The 20,978-nt window shown below is 45.4% G+C and overlaps 1 long non-coding RNA gene across 1 annotated transcript in view; it reads right to left on the reverse strand.

Annotated features, from left to right (window-relative positions):
* Window positions 1-385: 385 nt before the first annotated feature.
* The window catches only part of LOC309540554, a 39,957-nt gene continuing 19,364 nt past the window's right edge, over window positions 386-20,978 (reverse strand). Inside the window, exon 3 of the long non-coding RNA XR_014223346.1 lies at window positions 386-561. This is a non-coding gene — a long non-coding RNA (uncharacterized lncRNA). The remainder of the gene's footprint in view (window positions 562-20,978) is intronic.

Here is a 20,978-nt window from a genome sequence, read left to right on the forward strand (position 1 = left end):
AACTAATTAGGCTTATAATAATTTCAAAAAGCATCTATATCAGAAAAAGAATCTTAAGGTTTTATGTCTCTAAAACTCAAAGATAAAAAAATAAAGATTTCATTTGCAATATTTCTCCTTCAGTCCTTCTGCATAGGGATTTCATGTTTCATCAATTAATATAGAAAATAAACAAAGAAAATATTTACACCTAACACCGAGATACTTTCATATTAATGTAAAAGTTATGCAGTTATATAAGTTATATCTCATATCTACATTTCTTGGCAGCAAATTCAAAAATGAGATTATCAAAGACATTTCCCTCATTAGATCGTATTCTATAGAGAGAACAGATAATGATGATAGTCTTGACTGCCGCATTGTTGACCATAATTTATTTTTAATAAAAGATAATTTGGAGAATCCTCTTTCTCCTTCACAATTTGAAATGGGCAGAGTGAGATAAAGAAGGGAAGCTATGGTAACATTTGGAAAAAGCTTCTGCTGGGTCTTTACTGTAAATTATCTTCAAACCACGCTGTGCTGTAGTCTCAGATCCATCACATTCTTCTTCAGCATCTAGGAAATGAGTGAAATGTTTTAGCTCAGAGAGCAGAGAGATTAGAAGCCATCACCAAATCTTCTGCATCCCTTTCTGTGGGAAAGTTCAGGGTGGCAGGAGAGGGTATATTGTTTATTAATATCCTTCCGAACTTGCACTAGCAAGTTCCTTTACATAGCAGAGTGCATTGCCCTTTACACAGCAGAAAACTAGTTGCAAACTCGTGTGAGTTTCTTAAGACAATACACAATCTGGCTTGTCCAGATTGAAATGTGTTCTAATATTTCTCTGGTCAGACCCCTTGAATCCCTCCTAAACGAATAAAGACACCACAGTCTTGTTCATAAGCAGTAAAAAGAAAGTTTACTCACGATCAGGCAGAGCACAGTGTGATCCCTGAAGGCAGGCTTTAGGCTTAACGTTTCTTTCTTTTTTGAATATATTTTTATTGAACAATTTTAGCAAACAAATTATCAATCAACATAACCATTTACCACCTTTTTTCCCTCCCCCCCCCCAGGACTTCTCTCAGCTCCCCTCCCTGGCTTCTTTACACATATTATCCCTGCATATTATAAAATTGTACATATCATTACCTTATCTATCATATATTCAACTACCGTATTTTTCGCCCTATAAGACGCACTTTTTTCCCTCCAAAAATGAAGGGGAAATGTGTGTGCGTCTTATGGGGCGAATGCAGGCTTTCGCTGAAGCCTGGAGAGCGAGAGGGGTCGGTGCGCACCGACCCCTCTCGCTCTCCAGGCTTCAGGAAGCTATCCGCTAGCTGTGGGAGACCCAGCTCTCCCAGGGCTAGCGGAGAGCTTGCCTGCACCCAGAAGCTTGGGGCGTGCTGAGCTCCGCACGCCCCAAGCTTCTGTATTAGCGCAGCGGTCCGCTAGCCCTGGGAGAGCCCCGCGGCTCTCCCAGGGCTAGCGGAGTGCTTGCCGGCACCCAGAATCCTGGGGCGCGCTGACCTCAGCACGCCCCAAGCTTCTGTATTAGCGCAGCGGTCTGCTAGCCCTGGGAGAGCCGGGCGCCTCTCCCAGGGCTAGCGGACTGCTTGCGCGCACCCAGAAGCTTGGGGTGCGCTGAGCTCCGCACGCGCCAAGCTTCGGGATTAGCGCAGCTGTCCGCTAGCCCTGGGAGAGGCGCCCGGCTCTCCCACGGCTAGCGGAGACCTTGCCGGCACCCAGAAGCTTGGGGCGTGCTGAGCTCCGCACGCCCCAAGCTTCGGGATTAGCGCAGCGCACCTGGGGGGGGGGGATAAAAATTTTTTTCCTTTATTTACCCCCCAAAAAACTAGGTGCGTCTTATGGGCCGGTGCGTCTTATGGGGCGAAAAATATGGTAATAACTTTGTGGATGTTTATTCAAAACCTGCCAAGGAGTCCAAGTCGTTTTGTTCTCTTTTGAGATAATTTGTAAAAAGGTCCCATTCTTCCTTGAAGCAGTGGGTAAGAGTGGTGGACTCGTAATCTGGGGAACCGGGTTCGCTTCCCCGCTCCTCCACATGCAGCTAGCTGCTGGGTGACCTTGGGCCAGTCACACTTCTCTGAAGTCTCTCAGCCCCACTCACCTCACAGAGTTTTTGTTGTGGAGGAGGAAGGGAAAGGAGAATGTTAGCTGCTTTGAAACTCCTTTGGGTAGTGATAAAGCAGGATATCAAATCCAAACTCTTCTTCTCTTCTTTGTATGTCAACTTAGCCAATTCCGCATAGCTTATCAATTTTTCTTGCCACTGTTCTTTTTTGGGATTTCCTCATTCTTCCATCCTTGTGCTAACAAGACTCTTGCCTCTAGGCTTAAAGTTTCAAGCATATACAAACAGGTTTGCCCCATATGTAGGTTGACCTAATGACTGCAGTTAGCAGTCCGGGAAGTTCGTAGGACAAAAGGAAGATGGAAAAGAGAGAGAGTAGGAGCATGCCTTGGCCTTTTACCAGGTCTGGAATGACCGCTCCCCACTTAAAACGGGGGGCGCCCTTTGCGTGGACGCGTGCAGCCCCTAGATCTGGAGCGGCTCCAACAGCATAGGCTTGGTTTGCCTTCCCTCAGGTGGGATACCTGGAGGTCTCCGCCTACCTCAGTCAGTTGTCCAATCCCACCTGGGGGAAGCGTTGCCAAGGAGACCAGGCCAGGTAGGGGGAGGGATTACCTGCCCACACAATAGAGGGAGGATCTTACCTAGGAATCCTCACTTGGCTCCAGAGCTTCTCCCACCCTACCCACCCTCAGTTAATGTCTTATTTGCAGGTTAACTTTTCTTCACAGGTTTTGCAGGTTAACTTTTCTTCACAGGTATGCGGGCGCTGCTACATTAAGGTCGCTGTTAAAGGGCCGGAAAGGAATTTCCCTGCATTGGCAGGTTTCCCCTTTCCCGTAGCAAAACGTCACAACTTTGGCAGTATCAGGCCTTGGGCGGAATCCTTTAGTCCATCTTCCTCTTTGTGGCGGCGATATCAGGGTTCCCCGTTAAAGGGGTTTCTGAAGGGAGGCTTTGGCCGTACGCCGAAAGGTCGTCATTGCTCTCCCCTGCGGTGGCGGCGTAACGGGGGCGGCTATCTCTGCTTGAACATATGTTCTCCATAGCCGGCCCATCCCCCCCCCCCACTGGATAACCCTGATGCTCCCTAGGTCCCTGGCTGGGGACCGGGGAGGGAGAACGCCCGATGCCGGAGCCAAGGTCTACCCACATTTGAAATTTAATAAAGTTGTGGCCAATTTAATCCCATAGCACGTTGTCATGAGTCGTTATTTCACATGACGGGGGGACCGCGCGGGATCTGGGGACTCTGCCTGTCCACGCAAAGAACACGCCTACCCACCAGTCACATGCAAGGAAGGATGCTCTAGGCCAGGGGGAACAGGAAGTTTCGACTGGCTGGACCAAACATTCCCTTGCATGTCCACTCTAGCAAAACAAGGAATGTTGTATTTGCCTGCTCCCGGTGCACCATGATTTGCAGAAGAATGGTCCACACTTACCATGACATCTGGGTAAATGCACGAGTACCTCTCTAGTTCCATATGTAGCTTATCTAAAATACTGTAGTATGTTTCCACCCTGAATTTGTCTCTGCCAGTTAGCTTGCAATAACTTTTTTTTTCCATTTGGGAAAACTAATTTGTGTATCCATGATGTTGGTCTTTCATCTGAGTACAGTGGTACCTCGGGTTAAGAACTTAATTCGTTCTGGAGGTCTGTTCTTAACCTGAAACTGTTCTTAACCTGAGATACCACTTTAGCTAATGGGGCCTCCTGCTGCCGCTGTGCCGCCACCTCGCGATTTCTGTTCTCATCCTGAAGCAACATTCTTAACCCGAGGTACTATTTGTGGGTCAGGTCTGTAACCTGAAGCGTCTGTAACCCGAGGTACCACTGTATGTAGCTTCCACTTGTTGCTTCTTTTCTTTGTATCTTCTTCAGTTCTTCAAAGTTGTCCCACGCATGATCCGAAGAGAAACCAGAGTTGTCCCACATGTCATTGACAAAGGTGATGAGGGAATAATACAAATTTCCCCTGGACATAGCATTCTTGTTGGAATTTTATTTATAGAGACAAATCTGTGGGGGATCTTATGCCTTAATGCCCTCAAAAATATATATTTCAAATGATTTCAGAATTTTATTTTATTTAACCAAAGAATGTGCTTCTAACTTAACCACCGCTTTCTTTTTGGAATCAATGGCAATCTTTAACAAGGTGTCCAAAATGCTGCAATAATTAAGAACAAGCGTTTGTGTGGCATTGTATCAAAAGGCCTCCCTTGATGGTGACATGTTTTTCAAGGTGTTCTTTGGCGTATTATTTGGGAGGGCCAGTGACCAGTATCAGTTTGAAACAATTTCAATCTGTGGGTAGGTCTGACTGTAGGAAACAGCCCGTAGGTCTGATTATGATTCAGTTTACAACAGGGGTCGCCAAATTTTTTAAGCTGTGGGCCGGTCCACTGTCTCTCAGACCTTGTGGTGGGCCAGAGAAATGGTAATGGGGGAGGGAGCTGGAAGAAGAGGCAAGGGGGGGCAATTAGCCCCCCCAGCTGCTGCGCTTACCTTCCCAGGGGCTGCTACCAGCACCATCGCCCTCTGGCCCACAGGAGCACCAGGGCAGCAGCGGTGGGAAGATGAGCGGCGGGAAAGGGCTAGCTCCAGAGAGGGGCTACTTAAAATGGTGCTCAGCCAGCTCCCTTCCTCCTCTAGGCAGGGCGGGGAGAAGCAAGGAGGAGGGAGGGAGGGAGGAGGCACCGCCATGGTGTGTGTGAGGGAGAGGGGGGGAAATGGAATGGTGCGGGGGGGGGGAATGGCGCAGCCTGAACAAACAGAATCCCCACATTGATCAACAGACAGTCCATGGGCCGGATCCTGAAGGCAATTGGGCCTTATCCGACCTGCAGCCCTTAGTTTGCCGACCCCTGGTTTACAACCTCATAAAGAACTAGGCACACTTTTGTGGATTGTGCCCTTTAAGGAGTTTTCCCTCTCATTTCCTTCACCACCCTCTCATTTCCTTCACCACTCTGATTTCATAGAAATAAAAGAAAAGGAGGTGAGTTGATTATCATACAATTATAGAAATGGAAATGAAACACCTAATCAAGGATGAATAGCTTGTGTAACTATTAACCAATGCATGGCAAACCTTTACGTTGCTCTGCATTGAATGATCCATCAGGCGTATCATGGCAGCTTCTGGGCTAATGTTTAAACCGTTCCACAGCAATTTCAACTTGAAGTTAATGGCAATCTTTTAGCTATACATTCACATTCAGGGGCTTTCTCAAATGACAGGGCTATCTGCACAATAAGTACACCACTGTCACTAGTTGGTTGTTGGGAATTTGGGTGCCCTCCTTTAATAGTAATAGCCAAAACAACAATCAACCATACCTCTCGGAATGAGGATTATGCAAAATCTAAAGTGATAAAACTTTGAAGGACTCTGGTAAGTTTCCCCCCCCACCCCACCCCCAAAAATCACATTCTCCACCTCCAAGAAACTGAAAGAAGAAAAGTGTTTCTGCAATCTCAGGATCTGGCAAATTCAGTAAAGAATGCAGAGGATCCTGGGCTGGCCAAAGATCTAACGACTAGCAAAATTATTGCAGAGGGGTGGGCAGAACTTGCACTGGATTTCATTTAAAGCACCCTTTGAAGCATTCTGCTTGGGCAAAACTTGGGCAAATTTTTTGGGAGAAGCTCAAAGAATTTTGATAAGAGAAGAAACATGTTCCATGCTTGGCCTGGGACACATGTCTTTAAAGAAAATTGTAACTTATATAGAGATGTGTCTTTAAACACATCTGCAAACTACTTATCTGTGCTCTGCAACATGAATGACTAGGGGATAAGATGAGTTAGCTTAATGCAGAGCTTTCCCCATCATAAATCTAATTCTAGCAGTTTGAAAGCACGTCAAAGTGCAAGTAGATAAACAGGTACCGCTCTGGCAGGAAGGTAAATGGCATTTCCGTGCACTGCTCTGGTTTCGCCAGAAGCGGCTTAGTCATGCTGGCCACATGACCTGAAAAAACTGTCTGCGGACAAACGTCGGCTCCTTCGGCCAGTAAAGCGAGATGAATGCTGCAACCCCAGAGTCGTTCACGACTGGACTTAATTGTCAGGGGTTCTTTACCTTTATAGCACTTATAACGGCACTCAAAATTTCAATAGCCAATTGGTAGGGGATACAGTATTTGGGTCAGATTAGGGACATGGGGGGAGATTCAGCATTAATGATCTCAGGAGGCTTCATGCCAGGGAACAGAGGGCTTGGCCACTCTGGCTTTGTCCCATAAAGAAAGCATTGCCATGCTGTGCAGCTTGCATTGTCTTGCCACTGCCTCACTTATTACTAGTGAGGCATCTAGGAGTTGATCTGCAAATTGCCCTTTCTCTTACATTCTCAATAAAATTGCAAATGTATGCTGTCCTAGCTTGAAACACACACTAGCTAACACAGTGGGTGTGTTCAGAATTTTGAGAAAGTGCCGTGGGCACCAGTCACAAAATGGCCACTATGGGCACGTGGTATAACATAACTTGGCTGCCATGGGGATGTGTAGAGAGAGTGAGCCAATGGAGACCAGAAGTGCTTCGTGGCTTTGAGGGGATATTTATGGAGGTGTTTCACAGGTGCCATAGGTTGTACTGGTGGGTGGCCATGGGCTCTGTGTTGGCAATCACTGAGATAACATTTCCAGACAAAATGGAGGCATGTGTGCCAAGATGCAGAGATGGAGCTAGCTGCTCTGGCTCCCGGAGCGGCGCACATACTGTGCACCCAGGGCCAGGGCTAGCTGCGAGCATCCTGGGGGGGCGCTGCGGTGATGTCACCTGCCCCCGGGATGACACCCAGGACAGACCGCCTCCCCCTTACTCCACCACTGCCAAGATAGGGTGGGGACACAAAATGGATGCAAGATTGTGTTCTCTGGCAACAAACAGTTATGGGGGGGGGTTAAAGTGGGGAGCCTCATCCTTACTATTCCTGCCATTCCATCACCAATGAATTACAGAATATTGCAGAAAAAGTATTTTACTTTTAGCAAAGCTGCTAGGCGTCACAGCTGTTGTTATCCTTCAAAGCCTTATCATTACGCATTCGTTGATGGCTTTAGCTGTTTGCCTATGTATTCGCTGCAATAGCAGATACATATTTACAAATGACAAGCAGAAATATTATTGCACTTATTAGGAGCACTGCCATTGATTTTGATGAAGGCACAACCTTGCCTTATTCCACCCCCCACCCCCCGGGTAAACACAGAGGCTGTCATGGAAAATATGTACCAAACAATGGAAAGGATCCAACTAAATTCTCCATTCTTTAAGAATGCTCAATATCAAAGGGATTTGCTAATTAGCCTTTTTATGGTAGATAGCAGGCTATTGTTTGTGCTAGTCAATTTCAATCCATGAACTATGTTTTCAGATCCTGAAAGAGACTTTCCATATTGTTTGCTTTAATACTATTATTTTCTACTTGCCTACACTGTTCCAATAATTGTGAAATTGGAAATACACTAGAAGGTGTAAGTGAACTGGATCTAATAGCTCTTATTAATGAACTCTTCTAGGAAATACATGAGGGTTATGACCTCTCTCAGAATGGGAATGATGTTTTTATGAAGAGCATATATTTGAACAATACTAGGCTGGCAATTTGATTGAATGAAGAGAGGTTACAGAAATGGAGCACTGAAAAAGTTGATGATGAAACCTTAGGAGGCTACTTCTTGGCATTCCTTCATTTTCTGAAATCATAAAACAGTATTGTAATGGGTTTTAAATTGTCGACTGCCCCCAAATTAAGAGGATTTGGGGGGTAAGAAAATAGGCATAGAAAAGTCAATTGCGTTTTCTACCCTTTTTTGATAACCTCTTGATGCCTAGATGGAATTATGCAAAGGCAAACAGTGTTCCTGCCTATAAGATGAATAAACTCATTATTTTATTTTTTTGCTGCTGAATATTTTCTTATGTTTTATCAACTGCAAAGCTAGATGTGCATCAGTAATATGATTTTCTGTTCAGAGAGATGAACTTCTATTATTCAGTTCTATACCACACAAAGAATGCAGAAAATTAAGCAAAATCTTATTTAATAGTCACAGAGTGGGTAATCATGGTGGCTCTTTAGTAAACAAAACATATATAGATTTTCTCCCTTCATAGGCATCAACTTGTTCTAATATAATTTTTGTGTGTTTCTGTTATTTTTTTCTGGGCGATTTCAGAATTTCAAGGGTGGGGGAAGCAAACCAAAGTGGCGCCATGCTTCCTGTACAGTGTGTGGAATGGGGCGAGCAGAGGACTCTTAGAGTCCCTCTTCTGCTATTGCAACATCCATGTATCTTAGCTAGGATTCTGTACACTCCCAGCAGAGCATGAATTACTCTGTGTAACCTGAATCGGGTCACATGACACACAACCCTTTTTGGTCCTTGCTTGAGTGCCTCATTCTCTATTTCCCATATGTCAAATGATTGTGTGCTGGACCCGGGGGGGGGGGGGTTACCGTGAGGCATGGTCAGAGTCCAGTCCTGGGTCGAGGGTCTGGAGACTGTCCACCAAGGGCAAAGCGGGGTCCAAAGCGAGGAGCCGGGCGTGGTTGGGAACTCTGGAAAAACAGGTCTGGGTGCTGGCAGAAACAGGTTTCCAACGACGTTGCTCTCGCAACCTGGGACTGGGCTGACTGGCCTTTATCTCCTCTGGGGCATAGGGCGGCCCCAGTCCACAGGTGACTCGCCTCTCCTGGCCTTAAGACGAGCACTCCTCCTGAGAGAACTTAGTTCCCTCCGCCTCTCTGCCCTGAGCCTCTGCAGCTCAGGAGAGGCTGGAGGGTTACTGGACCCAGAGGCAACCTCACCTTCCCCTGACAGGGCTGGGAGAGGAGCACCTGTAGGCAATGGGTCCTCAATCGCCCCCGGAGCCGAGTGGATTCAGCTGGTGTCTGCTCCTGAGGATCCGGCACAGGTGCGGGACCTTCAGATTCAAGGCCCTGCCCCGGCTCAGCCGGTCCTGGAGGTGGGGACTCCTGTGCAGGCTGGGATTCCTCCGGTTCAGCCTCTGAATCAGATTCCTAGGCCATCACAGATTGCCTTGTTTACCAGGGTAGAAATGACTGATCAACCAGAATCACTGACAAGTTCCTCTGACTGGAGCGCAGGTGGCCAGAGGATGGAGAAGATGCAGACCCTGAGTTCTGGTAGGAGGGAAGTCCATTGAGCGGCCCACTCCCCCAGTCCCATACTAAGGATCCCCGTCCACCAAGGAATTGCAGCAGAAATGTGAAAGCTTCAACTAGGTGGCATCAAAGATGGAGAAGGCCCTGAAAGAATGTTTGGTGATAATGGCTGGAGTGGAGGGCTTGGCCTTCCCAAGAGAGATGGTGCTTCATGGCCACTGATATTCTTCATCCTACATACTTACCCTGTGTCTCCTCTTTGAATCTGCAGAGACTGCTATTAGATGTTGATGAATGGTTGGCTAGCCAACAGAGCAGCCCTTCCCCAACCCAACACTTTAGATGTTTTGAATATGACATAAGAACGTAAGTAGATCCTGCTGGATCAAGCCAATGACCCATCTAGTCCAGCTTCCTGCTCTCACTCTGGCCAAGCCAGGTGCCTGAAGGAATCTGCAAGAGCACTGTCTCTTCCTGTGGTTCCCAGCAACAAGGTAATCAAAAGCATATTGCCTACAACAGTGGAGGTAGATCATAGCCATCAGGATTAGTAGGCACTGATAGCCTTATCCTCCATGCATTTGTCGGATGATGAAGGCATCTATTTGTCTCAAGAGACAATGGAGTGCAACTCCCGGGGTGAAGTCAAACCACTGCATTAGCAGCACTGAAGTGACCTTCCTTTTAAAGCCGTCCAAGTTGGTGGCCATCCTACCTGGAACTGATGCTGATTTGGTCCAACGTCTGGAGGGCAATAGGCTGAAGATAGATGCAGCACAGTTTAGCCAAGGGCAATTTGACAATACTCAAGGACAGGAGGAAGGAGACATAGGAAATATTTTCTGGGGTATTGGAAAGTGCATATGTAAAATAAGGGAAAGAGCCAGTGTGGTGTAGTGGTTAAGAGCGGTAGTCTCATAATCTGGGGAACCGGGTTCGCATCTCCGCTCCTCCACATGCAGCTGCTGGGTGACCTTGGGCTAGTCACACTTCTCTGAAGTCTCTCAGCCCCACTCACCTCACAGAGTGTTTGTTGTGGGGGAGGAAGGGAAAGGAGAATGTTAGTCGCTTTGAGACTCCTTAAAGGGAGTGAAAGGCGGGATATCAAATCCAAACTCCTCTTCTTCTTCTTCTTCAGAGTGTTTTTCAACACACACAAACACAAAGAGAGAGAGAGAAAAAAAAAGATAGATAGACAGACAGAACTTCTGTACCATTATTCCTTCCTTGTTTCACACACTTTCGTGCCAATGTTACATGCAGAGAGAGAGATTAACACAATTCTGACAATAATATTGGCAGATGTATAATGAAGCTTAATTTCTCGGAATTAAACAGCTCTTTCCCCAGTGGTGAACCAATACTATTTTCACTTAAAATGGCAGTTTGCAAATCAACAAACACATATGCATCGAACAGAAGCAACGTAATGTGACAGTTCTGTTTTTCACCGATCTGTCCAGTCTGCTTTGCCTAAATATGTACAAATGATTGCTCAAGCTCTTGCCTTTTCAGGTTTTTTTTTTTTTCCTTTTTAAAGTTCCACATCCAAGGCGACTCCACGGTGTGTTTTATAGGAGAGATGTCTGCTCTGTGAACTGCAAGAAAAACACAAAATTCCGACTTCCAGATGGAAAGGTCTTTCCAGCCATCCCAGAAGTTTCTACTAGTGCTGCAGTACTAATGAGACCTGCAGTGATACCTCAAACCATAGAATCATAGAATCATAGAATCATAGAATCATAGAGTTGGAAGAGACCACAAGGGCCATCGAGTCCAACCCCCTGCCAAGCAGGAAACACCATCAGAGCACTCCTGACATATGGTTGTCAAGCCTCTGCTTAAAGACCTCCAAAGAAGGAGACTCCACAACCTCTGCATCACAGAAAAAGAATGGGCTTAGCATTGCTGCCTGACCATAGCCTTGCTAGGGTCAGAAAAAAATACCCTTTGTTACATGTTGAAGACAAAAGGCTTGTCTTCAATGTAAATGTAAGCATTTTAAAATGAATGGAAAATGTAAGTTTGGGACAGGGTAATGGCTCTCTAGCCTCTCATTTTCAGAATGGTGGATATAGGCAGGAGAAGGAGCTGTGAATATACTTTTATATATACTGAGATCCAGCGCCAAGGGCCTTCTGGCGGTTCCCTCATTGCGAGAAGTGAGGTGACAGGGAACCAGACAGAGGGCCTTCTTGGTAGTGGCACCCACCCTGTGGAACACCCTCCCTTCAGATGTGAAGGAAATAAGTAGCTATCCTATCTTTAAAAGACATCTGAAGGCAACCCTGTTTAGGGAAGTTTTTAATATTTAACGCTGTATTGCTTTTAATACTTGATTGGGAGCTGCCCAGAGTGGCTGGGGAAACTCAGCCAGATGGGCAGGGTGTAAATAATAAATTATTATTATTAATTATTATTATTATTATTATTATTATTATTATTATTATTATTATTATTATTATTTTATGAATAGAGTACCCCAGAGTGAGGGTCCGAGCCTCAGGTCTAGGGTCCATATGTAAAAAAGGTCAAGGTAAAGGACCCCTGGACAGTTAAGTCCAGTCAAAGGCGACTATGAGGTTGCGACGCTCATCTCGCTTTCAGATCGAGGGAGCTGCTCAGAGAAGTCTAGGTAGCAGCCTTGGACCTGCCATTCAATCATGAGCCGCATCTCAGCATGTACCATGAGGGCGCATTCATAGAGATAGGAAAAGGTTTAGAGTGATCCTCGCATGCACAGTTCCTGTTTGCAAAAACCCGGACACTTTGGCAAATTCAAAATACCATCCGGAGTCAAATTTTACCCCTGAAAAGAGGGCGGTTCCAGGAAAACCCAGGCATATGGTAACCCTAGGCTCACAAATTCATTGGGAAGTCTTCTCCCCTAAAAGCTCAAATATGTTTCCCTTCTAAAGCAATTTAAGTGTGAATTCTCCTGGAGACAATTCATGGGCCTGATCCGCTGTTGGTTTACTCTGAATTAAGTCCTATTATATTCAGTAGTGCTTACTCCCTAGTAAGTGTGATTGGAGTTGCAGCCTTAGTGCCCTATGTAAACTAGAAAGATTGTCCAATTTAGGTATGTCTCACATGCAGGAACAGAGGATTGGCAGAAAAAGGAACAGGAAATTGAAAATCAGGAAAGTTTTGACTGTGCAATTTGTTCAATAATAAGTGTTTGAAGCAAGTCAAATACTTCTATAAGCAGTTGTTTTATACTGAGTCATCTAGGAAAGAAAAAGAAGAAAAATAAAAAACCACCAGGCACATTTCTAATCAGTATCCAACCAATTTCCCAGGTGTGACAATTTCCTCCAAAGACTCAGAGAACATCCTGAATCATTCTTCCTCCTGTGCCAGAAATATTAACTTCATCTACCCTTTGTTGCCCTAAATGAGTACACATTTTCTGCAAGGCTGACACTCAACAGTGTTTCCTGGTAGGACATACTTACAGCGGCGAATTCACACATCTCTGACTCATGATTAAGATGTAATTCCAAAATGGCTGAATTACTTCCCTGACATAGAGTGAGGAGGACTGTGGTAGATATAAAACAATTGACTTTTGGCCTCTGTGAGAACATAGGCTTGCCATATTTCAATCAGTGACAATCCAGACAGAAAAGCTGTTGAGTTTTTTTGGCAAAATTGCAAAAAAGAGAGACTTTTTAAAGCCATTTTTATGAAAAATTGGCAAAAACGACACTGCTGACATGTGTTGCCATATGTCTGGATTTTCCTGGACACTTTGCCGATTTCAGTCTGGACACTGCTGCCAACTACAATATTCTGGGAAATTCCTGACGCATTCTGACCCAATGAGAACCACATACAGTGGTATTTCAGTTGTTGAACATAATCCATTCTGGAAGACCGTTCGACTTCCAAAACATTCGACAACTGAGGCACAAAGGGCGATCAGAAAAGTCTATGGAGATAATTGGAAAAAACTCAACGGAAGTCGTTTGACTTCCAATGCGCGTTTGAAAATGGAAGCATTTACTTCCGGGTTTTCGGCTTTCAAAAACTGAAACGTTTGGCAATGGAGATGTCCGAAAACCGATGTACAACTGTATATGAATTTTAGAGCTGTAGGCCTGTATGTTGTTGTTTAGCCGTTTAGTCGCGTCTGACTCTTCGTGACCCCCTGGACCAGAGCACACCAGGCACTCCTGTCTTCCACTGCCTCCCGCAGTTTGGTCAAACTCATGCTGGTAGCTTCGAGAACACTGTCCAACCATCTCGTCCTCTGTTGTCCCCTTCTCCTTGTGCCCACCATCTTTCCCAACATCAGGGTCTTTTCCAGGGAGTCTTCTCTTCTCATGAGGTGGCCAAAGTATTGGAGCCTCAGCTTCAGGATCTGTCCTTCCTGTGAGCACTCAGGGCTGATTTCCTTAAGAATGGATCGGTTTGATCTTCTTGCAGTCCATGGGACTCTCAAGAGTCTCCTCCAGCACCATAATTCAAAAGCATCAATTCTTCGGCGATCAGCCTTCTTTATGGTCCAGCTCTCACTTTCATACATCACTACTGGGAAAACCATAGCTTTTACTATTCGGACCTTTGTTGGCAATGTAATGTCTCTACATCACAGTTTAGCCAAGGCAATTTGACAAAACAGTGGTACCTCAGGTTACAGATGCTTCAGGTTACAGACTCCGCTAACCCAGAAATAGTGCTTCAGGTCAAGAATTTTGCTTCAGGATAAGAACAGAAAGTGGTCTCCTCCAACTGATTCAAAAGTATCAGTTCTTCGGTAGTCAGCCTTCTTTATGGTCCAGCTCTCACTTCCATACATCACAAGCAGGCCTGTATATGTTTCCTTTAAGCTCCAACCCCAATTTGTAATACAGTGATACCTTGGGTTATGTAGCCCTCTGGATACATAATCTTCAGGTTGCGAACATAGCAAACCTGGAAGTGTATACTTCCATGTTTCACCACGTGCGCATGCACAGAAGCAATCTGTGTGCAGCACGCATGCGCAGAAGCGCTCAATCACGCCACGTGTGTGCTCAGAAGGGTGCCTCCATTTGAGGACTTCTTGAGATATGGCCGGGCCTCCGGAACAGATCCCATCCGTAAATGGAGGTACCACTGTATACTAACCTGATTCCACCCCTACACAGTTTTCACAAAATATCTGCAGCGTGATTTACCTCCATACCTTTTCTTCCCTCTCTACTTCAGAAGGACACTCCTGGCTCTTGCTTCAGCAGCCTCTGAACACAAAGTGATGGCCATAATGTCAGTGGGGTCAGTATGCCAAACCAGAGTTACCACAAACTAAGTAACTTAACAACTGTTAGCTATCCCCCTGTGTTTTAAAAGCCTGACTAATTCTAATTAGAAGATGGGCATTTAGCGTTGCTGCTTCCATGCCTTGAGAAATTCTTCCATCAGAGATTCAACAGCTACCCTCAATGCTAACCTTCAAAGCTTGTGCAAATACTTTTATCACAACAGTTAAATAGTTGTTTAATTTCTTTTAAGATGAGCCAGTCATTTTTACAATTATTCTGCAATGTTTTTACAGCATTCTACACTTTTTGTAAATTTTAGCTGTGCACCACCCCGCTATTTTATATTGGGGCAGTCTATCGATATTTTTATACCTAAAAATTAAATAAATCCATTTCTGGTTCCAGTTTGTTTGTTGATCACAAACCATGATTTGTCCATTCAGATGTTGCACCAAACTTATCTAAGTTCCTTAATCATGAGTTTGCTATAACGACTGGCCTGCTATATCAGACAGTTACTGGTGTAAGAAATAAAAAGGGGAAAAATTAAATGAAACAATTAAACTCATTTAATTTCTGTAATTCTTAAGGGGAAATAAATGTGTGTATGTGTGGTCTGGGAGAGAGAGGAAATCTGTATTCTGTGCTTTAGTCTGATGCAATTTTGCAGAAGTTGTTAAACACTGAAAATCAGGGTTCATGAGGGAAATGCATACTAAGCTGATTGCAGTGCAACTGGTGCAGCTATAATGAGCTCCAGACACTCTTAGATTAGCAGATCTCCATGTATGTCTACAAAGGAGTAGACAAGAAAGACAAGCCAGATGGTGTACTTAGCTGCACTTAAAATCTGATTGCTAGTGTCAATAATGAGTGTTCAGATAGGATGATCCATAAAAGCTAAAAACGCATAAACAAAACTTGAACATATCCAACCCTTACAGGGGAAAAAGGAGGGCTGGGTTGGTATGCTGGCCTTCAGTGATAATTTCACTGTAATCAATTTCTTTGTGGTTTCATCAGGTGCATGTGCAATATATAAACCACTCTAGCAGCGATTGCAAAGTTTGCATTTCTTTGCAATGCAGGTGGTTAAATTTCTCATCCACACAGCCTGAGATACTCCAAGCCAAGACTCCCAGGTGCTTAACATTCTGCCTCTCCACACTTTTTGAGGGACCCCCCAGGGGTTTGAAAATTGCCCAAATTTTCCTGCATGTCTGGTACTGAGTATGCAAATAGTTGATTAAGCACCTTGCAAGTCACAGAGTATCCTTGCGCCTTATTAGGTGAAAGTTATGAAGACCTTTAGCTATACGGTTCCCATACAGGTCCACAGAGTTGTATGTAGGGGCACAGACCATTCTCTCACAAAAACTCTTCTTTTCATATACCTGCCCCCTAGGCATGTAGGTATAGGACCAAACAAGCAGTGACATTGTTCAAGGTGCTCCTACAGTTGTCAGTTCTAGAGGATTCAGTCCTGCACATCCTAGTACAGTGGTACCTCGGGTTAAGAACTTAATTCGTTCTGGAGGTCCGTTCTTAACCTGAAACTGTACTTAACCTGAAGCACCACTTTAGCTAATAGGGCCTCCTGCTGCCACTGTGCCACCGCTGCACAATTTCTGTTCTCATCCTGAAACAAAGTTCTTAACCCGAGGTAATATTTCTGGGTTAGCGGAGTCTGTAGCCTGAAGCATATGTAACCCGAGGTACCACTGTATGTGGAAATAGGGGTGGATATTTCTTGACTCTATTGACTCCAGCTAACTCAGCAACATTTTATTATCTGCAAAGACAATAGCTGGGAAAATATGGGAGAAGACCAACATGCTGGCATTTGGGGTATATCTGGAAGTGAGTACCTTTTGAGACATCCTCCTTTGCTACTGTTTTAGCTCTCTGACACTTCTCTCTGTCCCTGCCTGAGGAACAAAGCTTGGTGGATTCCAGGTCTGCATGGTTTTATTTATTTAGGCTGCCTGGCCAAATCTTTCCCAGTTCCGCTTGCTCACCTGCCTCTTTGGTTTGGTCAAGTTATGTCCTGCAGTGAATCAGAAGCTGTGCACATGCCATACGTTTAAAGCACCCCCAAGAGTTCTGAGAACTGTTTTGTTGAGTTTGGGGAATTGCAACTCTGAGAGAGGTAGCTCTGCGATTCTTGGGGATGGGGTGCTTTAACTGAAGAGAGTATCTGTCCTGGACTGGCTGGGTGGTGGGAGGAACCAGCTGGAGAAGCACCAAGGGAAGAAGGCTCAGAGCCCAGAGAGTGATGGTGGGACAATGATGAGTGGCCACAGGAAGAAGAGGGAGAAGACTGGGAAGAGAGTGTTGGAAGGTTACAGGATATAAACAGGGTTTAGTGAGCTGAGAGAGTCTTTGGAAGAGAGCAGTTCAGAATCAGAGGCATAAGCTGAAGCAGGAGAGTGAGACACTAAGAGGCAGAGGGAAGTCAGGCTGGTGAATAGCTATGGGTGTCTCCACCCCTGCTGCAATGCTCCCCTTCTCCCTCGTGTCCCAGAACCAGAAGAGGCATGAAGCCGGAGGAGCAAAGAGACACACACAGGCACAGTCTCTGATTGCTTGGGGAAGCCCTGAAGAAGAGGGGAATTAGGCAGCTGTGAAGAGAGGGTCCTCAGCAACTGCTTCATGGGGGGGCAAGACCAACCAAGACTGAGTTGCTGTGCTCATTAGGCCTGACAGTGCACCAGGTCCTTGCAGATGATGTTTTTGCTAATAAAGAGTTGACTCCAATGTGAGTGGTGTGATTTACTGCTGGCTTGCTTCTGAAAGTATCTGCCCAGTTGTGCCGTTGCATTTTACACCGGCTTCCGCTTCTGGACCAGCTTCAAGGGCAGCCCCACATGCAGCAGTGGGTGGGTGGAGAAGCTCCATGTGATTAATCAGAAGTATAGTCATTCTGTTGCCCTCTGCCTGATGTTTTGTTGCATTCCTACCCCTAGCACCCATGCCTTGAGTATGGATACCTAATGCAGGAAAGCCATGTATGTAGAGGTCTATGCACATAGTCTTCCACCTGGGCTGGAACCCTCACCGCCCTGTGTTCTAGCTCACATGGAAGTCTGTGCCTGTAAAGTCTATGCACAGACGCTCCCCTGTTGCTTGCATCCACATGTTCAATGTAAGGATGCTGAGGTAAAGGTAAAGGTAAAGGGACCCCTGACCATTAGGTTCAGTCGTGACCGACTCTGGGGTTGTGGCGCTCATCTCACTTTATTGGCCGAGGGAGCCGGCGTACAGCTTCTGGGTCATGTGGCCAGCATGACTAAGCAGCTTCTGGCGAACCAGAGCAGCACACGGAAACACCGTTTACCTTCCCGCAGGAGCGGTACCTATTTATCTACTTGCACTTTGACGTGCTTTCGAACTGCTAGGTTGGCAGGAGCAGGGACCGAGCAACGGGAGCTCACCCCGTCACGGGGATTCGAACCGCCGACCTTCCAATCGGCAAGCCCTAGGCTCTGTGGTTCAACCCACAGCGCCAGCTGCGTCCCCTGGATGTTGAGGTAGGAGCTAGGAAAACTCAGTGACACTGTGGCTGGGGCCAGAGGCAAGGCCCCATTTCCTTCCATTTGTGTGAAGCTGCCTTCACTTGATTAATGTATAGCGGAGACAGGGGACACTCACTATAGCCCATTTGTCACATGGGTATAATTAACATATAAAAATGCCATATGCACACCAATAAAGTAGCCTGAAAGCCAAAGAGCTTAAACAAAAGTGCATTAAGGATACAGATCAGTCTTCCAATTTATCAAAACAGCCACGGCCCTTTCACGAGGAAGGGGCCCGTGTTGCAGGTTTGTGCCCAGGCACTTGGTTAAAGAAACACGTATATATCACATACAAGAACGCCATGGGAACAAAGAAGAAGAACCCCAAAGATGAGAGTAAGCTCCAAAGAGAAAGTCCCCATCGATCAGCAGCCATAAGTAAATTGGATCTGGCACCTTAAGTGCTTTAAATACTAGAAGTTAAACCTTAAATGGTATCCTGATTCTTAAAGGAAGCTAGTAAATTGCTTGCCGAACAAATAGGTGACATAATCAACATGAGCAGTGCTGCTGACTCTTGAACAGAAGGCAGAAGTGTAAGAAGAGGAGGTGGGAAGCATCTCTCAAGCATTGGAAGACTCAAGATTTACCCACTCTGGAAGAATGGCAGATGAAGGTGATAGACTATATGGGACTGGCTGAAATGACCGGCAGAATCCGTGACCAGGGGAAAGAGACGGCGGATGAAGATTGGAAGAAATTTAAAATTTATCTTAAGAAACATTGTAAAATTAATGAATGCTAAAATGTCGAGGTTTTAGGAAAAAAGGGGGATTACAGTTGTAAAAGATTAAGTAAAAGAAAAGAATAAGGGAAACATTTGATAAAACCAAGGGTTAGGATTTGCTGAAACAAGTTTGGAAATTGGGATGTAGAAAGGGGAGGTATGGGGAAGTCGGCGAAGTAAGGTTTAAGAAAAAAGGATATGAAATTATACATGTTTGTTTGTGTGTTTGTTTGTCTGTATTATGTATTGTTTGTGTTTATAAAAACTGTGTAAAACCAATAAAATTTTTTATAAAAAAGGGAAGCATTTCTCAGCATTAAGTTGCTCAACATGGAGGGATAATTCACACATACATGATGGTTGTCACAAGGAGAGCCCTGATGGAGTAGGACATTTAAAAGCATGTGGCTTCCTGCAAAGAATCTGGGAACTGTAGCTCTTTGAGGGGTTAACTACAGGAGCCAGGATCCTTTGCGGGAAGCCATATGCTTTAAATGTATGCTGTGGATGTGAAGCTTTCTGAAAACTATTTGAAAACTTTCTCAGGGTCTGGAAACCAAGCCTTATGAGGAACAGTTGAGCCTGGAAAAGAGGAGACTGAGAGGAGATATGATAGCCACCTTCAAATATCTCAAGGGCTGTCACATGGAAGAGGGAACAAGCTTGCTTTCTCCTGCTCTGGAGCGTAAGACTCGGACCAATGGCTTCAAGTTACAAGAAAGGAGATTCTGACTAACCATCTGGAAGAACTTTCTGACAGTTAAGAGCTGGTCAACAGTGGAATGGTCTCCCTTGGGAGGTTGTGGACTCTCCTTCCTTGGAAGTTTCTAAGCAGAGGTTGGATGGCCATCTGTCATGGATGCTTTAGTTAAGATTCCTGCATTTCATGAGGGTTGGACTAGATGACCTTCGGGGTACCGTCCAGCTCTACAGTTTTATGATTCTATGATCTATAGGTCTGCAACCTTGCTTTCAAGAGAACAATTTTCAAGTGTGAGGAGCAAATTACACCACACTCACATGTGACAGGGACGTGGGTGGCGCTGTGGGTTAAACCACAGAGCCTAGGACTTGCTGATGAGAAGGTCAGCGGTTTGAATCTCCGCAACGGGGTGAGCTCCCATTGCTCAGTCCCTGCTCCTGCCAACCTAGCCGTTCGAAAGCATGTCAAAGTGCAAGTAGATAAATAGGTACCGCTCCGACAGGAAGGTAAATGGCGTTTCCATGCGCTGCTCTGTATCGCCAGAATACATGCTGGCCACATGACCCAGAAGCTCTACGCCGGCTCCTTCAGCCAATAAAGTGAGATGAGCACCACAACCCCAGAGTTGGCCATGACTGGACCTAATGGTGACATATTGCAAAATTCACTGGCTGTCCAGGCCAGGCTTCCTCAACCTCGGCCCTCCAGATGTTTTGAGACTACAATCCCCATCATCCCTGACCACTGGTCCTGCTAGCTAGGGATCATGGGAGTTGTAGGCCCAAAACATCTGGAGGGCCGAGGCTGAGGAAGCCTAGTCTAGGCACCCTTGCTGGCTTTCTACCTGCGCACCTGCTATTGCTGTTTGAGTTAATTAATTTGGAACTTGGAATTTGCTAGGTTCAAAAGTTGGGTTAGTGGCCTAACCTCCTTTCCCTGATGCTGAACTTATGCAGCTGCCTAACTTGCTTGCTGCATTGCTGCTTTGTCACTGGAGCCAAAATGATACACCCGCGAAGGCTCCCTTGCTAGGTTGCCCTACATTTATTGCGGCGACCGGATTTCTACAGGTGCTGTGTAAGCCAATTAGATCAGAAGGGCCTTGTTTGAAAAGCACAAAGGGGTGAGTAGAAATTTGAAACAGGGATGGATCTAGGTCGGTTTATCCCCCTGTGAATTGAGGTTTTTGTCAGGGGAGTGGAAAACGGGTGGTAATTAAGTGGGGATTTAAGGTGAGGATGTGGGAAGTTAAAGCCCCTCAAGGGATGTGTGAGTCTGACTCCTAGCGGAAGGTTGCAAACTGGACTAGTTTTTAAATGATTTTGAAACTAAATAAAGCACTGAGATTTAACTTGGACTGTGACAAACTGAAATTTAGCCTCAGCCTTCTATTTATATGCTGCACTTAATTAATCTTAAACCCATCTTTAAGCAAGGTTTGTTAAAATGCAAGTTACCTTCTAGTTTTAAAAACTCAACCAGATGTAG

Source organism: Podarcis vaucheri (genome assembly GCF_965113315.1).
Source record: "Podarcis vaucheri genome assembly, chromosome: 9".
Taxonomy (NCBI): Eukaryota; Metazoa; Chordata; class Lepidosauria; order Squamata; family Lacertidae; genus Podarcis; species Podarcis vaucheri.